The sequence below is a fragment of the Apium graveolens genome, chromosome 7 (assembly GCF_009905375.1).
Source record: "Apium graveolens cultivar Ventura chromosome 7, ASM990537v1, whole genome shotgun sequence".
Taxonomy (NCBI): domain Eukaryota; kingdom Viridiplantae; phylum Streptophyta; class Magnoliopsida; order Apiales; family Apiaceae; genus Apium; species Apium graveolens.
The window spans coordinates 35,431-40,545 of NC_133653.1; the positions used below are offsets into that span (position 1 = coordinate 35,431).

General features: G+C 36.2%; 1 long non-coding RNA gene across 1 annotated transcript; it reads left to right on the forward strand.

Moving 5' to 3' along the window:
• The first annotated feature begins 824 nt into the window (after nucleotides 1-824).
• LOC141671211 (uncharacterized) lies at nucleotides 825-3,657 on the forward strand. The gene is made up of 3 exons (XR_012555007.1): nucleotides 825-1,028; nucleotides 1,376-1,429; nucleotides 3,464-3,657. It is a non-coding gene; the product is annotated as an uncharacterized LOC141671211 (long non-coding RNA).
• The last annotated feature ends 1,458 nt before the right edge of the window (nucleotides 3,658-5,115 follow it).

Here is a 5,115-nt window from a genome sequence, read left to right on the forward strand (position 1 = left end):
GGGTGAAAAATAAAGAACCTGTTGGTTGTGATATAGAGGCAAGGATTAGGAATGGCAAGAAAAAGGGGTTCTTTGCAGCTGCTGAGATTGTGTATTCTGTGTTTCTGCTTGGGTCGATGAACTTGTCTCCTCGCAATTTCAACGCCGATAAACTCGTTGCAGAGCTTTATGCTCGTGGATTTAGCAAAGTTCAACACGGGGTGTTTGTAACGATTGATCGAGACCAACCGAAGGGTGACAATAGTTTTATTCAACAAGTCAAAGTAGCAAAAGAGTTGGCAATTTTGTTTAATAAGTCTCCAGATTTAAGAGCAAGAATAAGAAGTCAATGGCTGGAGCACAGGAGCAATGGTTTGCCGCATCGTGGTACCGAGTATTTGGCTGGGCAATTAATAGATGAATGTAAGTTTTTAATTAGTGAGTACATAAAACATGCACCTAGTCTAGGTTTAACGGTTGAAGAATATCTAGATTTTACTTCAACTTTATATAATCAGTGTAATCCTAATTTTGGTGACATAAACCAAAAAAAGAACTATGCATTTATTAAACCAGAACACTCGTTTGCTAAACTTAGTCTGGATAATACATTTACCAAGGAAACATTGTACACAAGGCTAATTTCAGTACCCCCTCCCAATCAACATATCCCAAACCAAGTTATTTCCCAGTGTAACAAGTCTCATGATATATGTATTTTAACTGAAGTTAGGTATTCATTTAAGTGGGAAAAGGAAAAAAACAATGTATATTTGGTTAGGTCTGATCCTTCTATAGGCTATAGATTGGATTTTTGTAGACATGAGGGGAACGATCACGTTTTTAGTTACCTTTCGGAACAAGATCGTATTGATCTCCAAAGTGCAATTTCGCAAAATCCTTCTTATGGTTTTTATGAGAATTTGACCGAGGCACAAAAAAACCAACCAAGAGCTGTTGCTGAGATATATCAACCAGAAGTACTTGATGAAGTTGGTGGATGGACGGCCGGTCGCAAGGGCAAGGGCAAGGGCAAAGGAAAGCGAAAGGTATCATAATAAGTAATTTACTATTGTTGTACATCTCCACTGTACATCTTCACATAAGACTTTTACTTTTAATTACTAATGCTACTAAAGAATTATATATAAGCAAATTAGGTTTGCACTTTGTAGTTAATGGTTTTACTGATCCTCCGTTGCAAGTTTGGGGAAACTGAATCATTTTTCATGGCTTGTACATCTGGTAACACAGAGAGAAAGTTGGAGATATAACATGTCACCACAAATTTCGTATTCTCTATGCATGCCTTACATTGCCGTACTATAGTTCTGGACAACTTTCTGTTATAGATGTATGTTTTATGGCTTTTATATGACTTGAATCATGCATGTAGGAGTGAATTGTGCACGAGTTGAAGAAGTGAAGCAACTGCGAGGTCGTTTGGAAGGTATGTGACTAGTAGAATCCTTTTTTATGTGGTATGCTTAGTAACAAATAAGGTTATACAGAAGTTACATATTTATTGTTTGAATCTCGATATCGTTAAATTTAAGCTTTCAATTTGTAGGTACTTTCCTTGTCTCCATATAAAAGAAGTTTGGATGTTTAACTTTAAAGATTACTGGAGCACTTGAAATTTGAAAACTGAAATATTGATTCTCTAATTCACCTTAATATTTAGCCTCTTTTGTACATGTACTTAGCCTATGTCAGTATTGTCCTTGTGATTTCCATATTGTGGAACATTCCCCGTGGCGCCATATTAAGAAATCTGAAGTGTAATATTAGATTATATACAAGGAGTGTAGGATTAAGTGCCTGTAATGCCCTGTACTGGAGCAACAATTATGGTAGATAGTTGTGTTCGGCTTTGCTCCCGCATAACATCTTGCATTCTGCAACAGTAAATAACTGATAGAAAATCTTGTTTACACTCTGCTTGTGTAATTAATTCACAAAGCACACCCGGGTAGGCTACTCCTTTAAAGCCTTTTTTTTAATAAATAAATATTTTTCCTACTCTAAATAAATTAAATGTAAGTCGTTTTTTCTGAACCTTCTTTTCCTAAATCCAACAAGGTTACCTACGTTGGTTGAGTCAGGAACGCAAGGAGATAGAAAATTGCATAATTTTTTCTGCGGACATACTAATACTAACTAAATCGCAAAGCAGGCTAACACGTTGTTTTCTGTTAGAAGATCATTTGGTTGATTGGTGTATAAGTTATGATTGAAAGTCAGGTTTACTGTATACGATAAGCTGGAAGCTTATCACCTACTTTGTGGTTTGTGTGTGCTTGATAGTTTAATGTGCTTTTCTCTAGAGGTCATTCTCTTAGCTTTAGATTATTGATATACTATATCTATTTGATTCTTAGAATTTTGAAGTTCTGGACTGTGTTAAGTTTTTTTTTTTGAACAAAAGATAAGATTCAAATTGCTTAAATATAGGAATACACGGTCACATAGTTCAATCATCAATGTCACTTGAAATCTTTAAAGATTTTAGCCACAGCTACCCTAGACATCATAACATGGCTAATCAGAGTCCAACTCCGATGGCTAGCATTCCTGATAGTATTAGCTAACACTTAGAATATTCCTGTAAGAAGATTTGCAGCTGTGGAGATGGCTGCACCGGTTATAGCACACTGCACAATCTGCTCATGGGATGAATCATCTGATGTCACTCCACGGGCCTCTTTTAGCCCATAAGTAAGACCTGAGTACATCCCAGCAGCTAAACCCCTTTGCAATTACTCTTTTCGGCTGCCTTTGACCAGGGCCTTGATAGACTTCTTATTAGTTTCACCCTTGAAGTCTTGAAAGCAATTTGACCTAGAGACCCCTATCCCTGGGGGCATACCACCATTGTCACCACACTTACAATCTATTGTGGAGTAGACAAATTGAGGAATTTAAAAATATTTAGTTCTTTTAGCCTTAGAGTCATTAGATGTAATGTATTTTACAAAATGAAATATTATGGCAATGTTGTACCTTAATAAAGATAGGACCGTTTTAGTCAATTATAATTTGTACACTTTTCTGGTAGTAACAGACTTGGTTCCCATACTTTAGTATCATGATAATTTAATTGCAATCACAAGGGCAGCAAGACTGTAATAAATAAATGTCTGTTTTGTGTTTTGAGGTTCTTTTTATGATTTTTTTCTACATGGTTTCTGTGTTTTATGTCCTAACATGCTTTTCAATAAATCATTTTTTGTACACTTATACTGCTACTATTGACCGAGTTTTTTGTGATTGCTTCCTTGCCAAATCATGTAATTCAAGAATGCAGCATGTCATATTAGTGATTACATATGTTCTTGTTTTGCTTGATGTATTGCATTCTCTGCTTCTCTCAATATGATAAGTACAGACTTACATATAGTTTTAGTATTTAAATTGTTTAATACCAGCAGCGTAGCACAGGAAGATGTAAATATCTAATCTTTCTGTTGCTTTTATCTTCCAGATATGAACTTGTGTCTTGTTGAAGCCTAATACTTTATGGATGCGGTGGGAATGAAGGCATTAGATGTTATTGAAGGAACCTGATATGTAGAATCTTTCCTTTAGATAATTCTCTATTAATTAATTATATAATCTGTCTTGTTTAAGAACCCAGTGTACGAGGTAAACCTTGTTATTTGTCCTCTGAATCCTGTTAATTGCTCTATTGAGATGTTTACAATTCTATGCTATGCTATGCTACGGTGATCGGAACTTTGAAATATATTATGTTATTATGTACTTCTATTGGGCCGAAGCAATTTTGCCAATGTTGATATTTTCTTAATGTGGCTTAATCAAACTTGTATACATAGTGACACTACCTAATATAGCTCAGGTACACCTAATAAGGAAAGAAGCCACCATTCTGTGGAGGCTCAGTTGGAAGTCCGGAACCGTAAAATTCTTGACATCTCCCCTAAAGAATCCAATAACTATAATAAACCCGATAATCGCAATGTGGAGGGCTGTGAACAACTGTTCACTAATGAACTTTCTCTCGTACTGCAATAACATGAATCACATATTAATATCAATAAAATTCAAAGTACATTGAGGTTGTTTAGTGACCTGGAACAGATAATTAAGGATAGAATTAAGACGATGACAACGGAAATGAAGTTGATTTGATTGAATCCTTGTGGTAGAGCATAAATGGTCGATCTCCATTTAGTTTCTGATGAGGACATACCAGTAGCTGGCCTTATATGTGGACTGTGGTTAAACTTCCAGCCACGGCGTTTGACAAAACATAATCTATTATCAGATTTGCACCAGTGAAGAAGCCGCAAATTCACCTGAACAACAACCACATATCACAAATGTAACATTATAGGATAAGTATTAAGATAACCATCAATTCATACTAATCAGAAAACGCTACTAAAATAGATATTATACTTCTAACACTCCTCTCACTTGCACGTGTGAACCAAATTAATGTCCTGTTTTCTTCCTTAGATCGTTACTCATGTGAACAGGGCCGTTTACAAATATAGTGTTTGTCAGATTCGTACTTGCTCTCAGAAGAAGGTGGCCTTCACAATCAGACTGGTGCTTTAAGTATATTATCTATCTGCAGTCCTGATTAGGATGTGCATTTGAGGTAAGCCTTGTTGCAGCAAGCTTCTTTCAAGCTTTACCTTGAATCCCAGTATTGTTCTCCCTTATCCATCTATAGACATGCGTGTGGTGTTTCCCAAAAAGATTCATGCGTTCTTTAAGTCTCGACACAGTAACAGGATCAGCAGCATTCTGGGATTTTCGTAGTAGCATATTCAGGAAACTCTTTTAGTTGGATCAAGTTTATGATTTGACAATGACGTTACTGGACTTCAATTAGTGCCTGTTTTTTACATTTTGTTCAGCTTAAGGGCTCTTTAATCTTTTATTTGGTCTTCCATTGAACTCTAACTAGCTTTATATAGAGCCTGTGCGAGGCACATGCATGTTCTAGTCTCAAACGTTAGAGAATTGTGTACATGATTGTGAAATTAGACTATTGTGAGCTCCGACATGTGTTGTGATCTCCTGTAGCCTGCAGGGATGACGCTCTGTGCTTGAAAGCTGGTAATTCTCCGGGAATTGCCATTGAGCATGCATGTACCTTTTTTT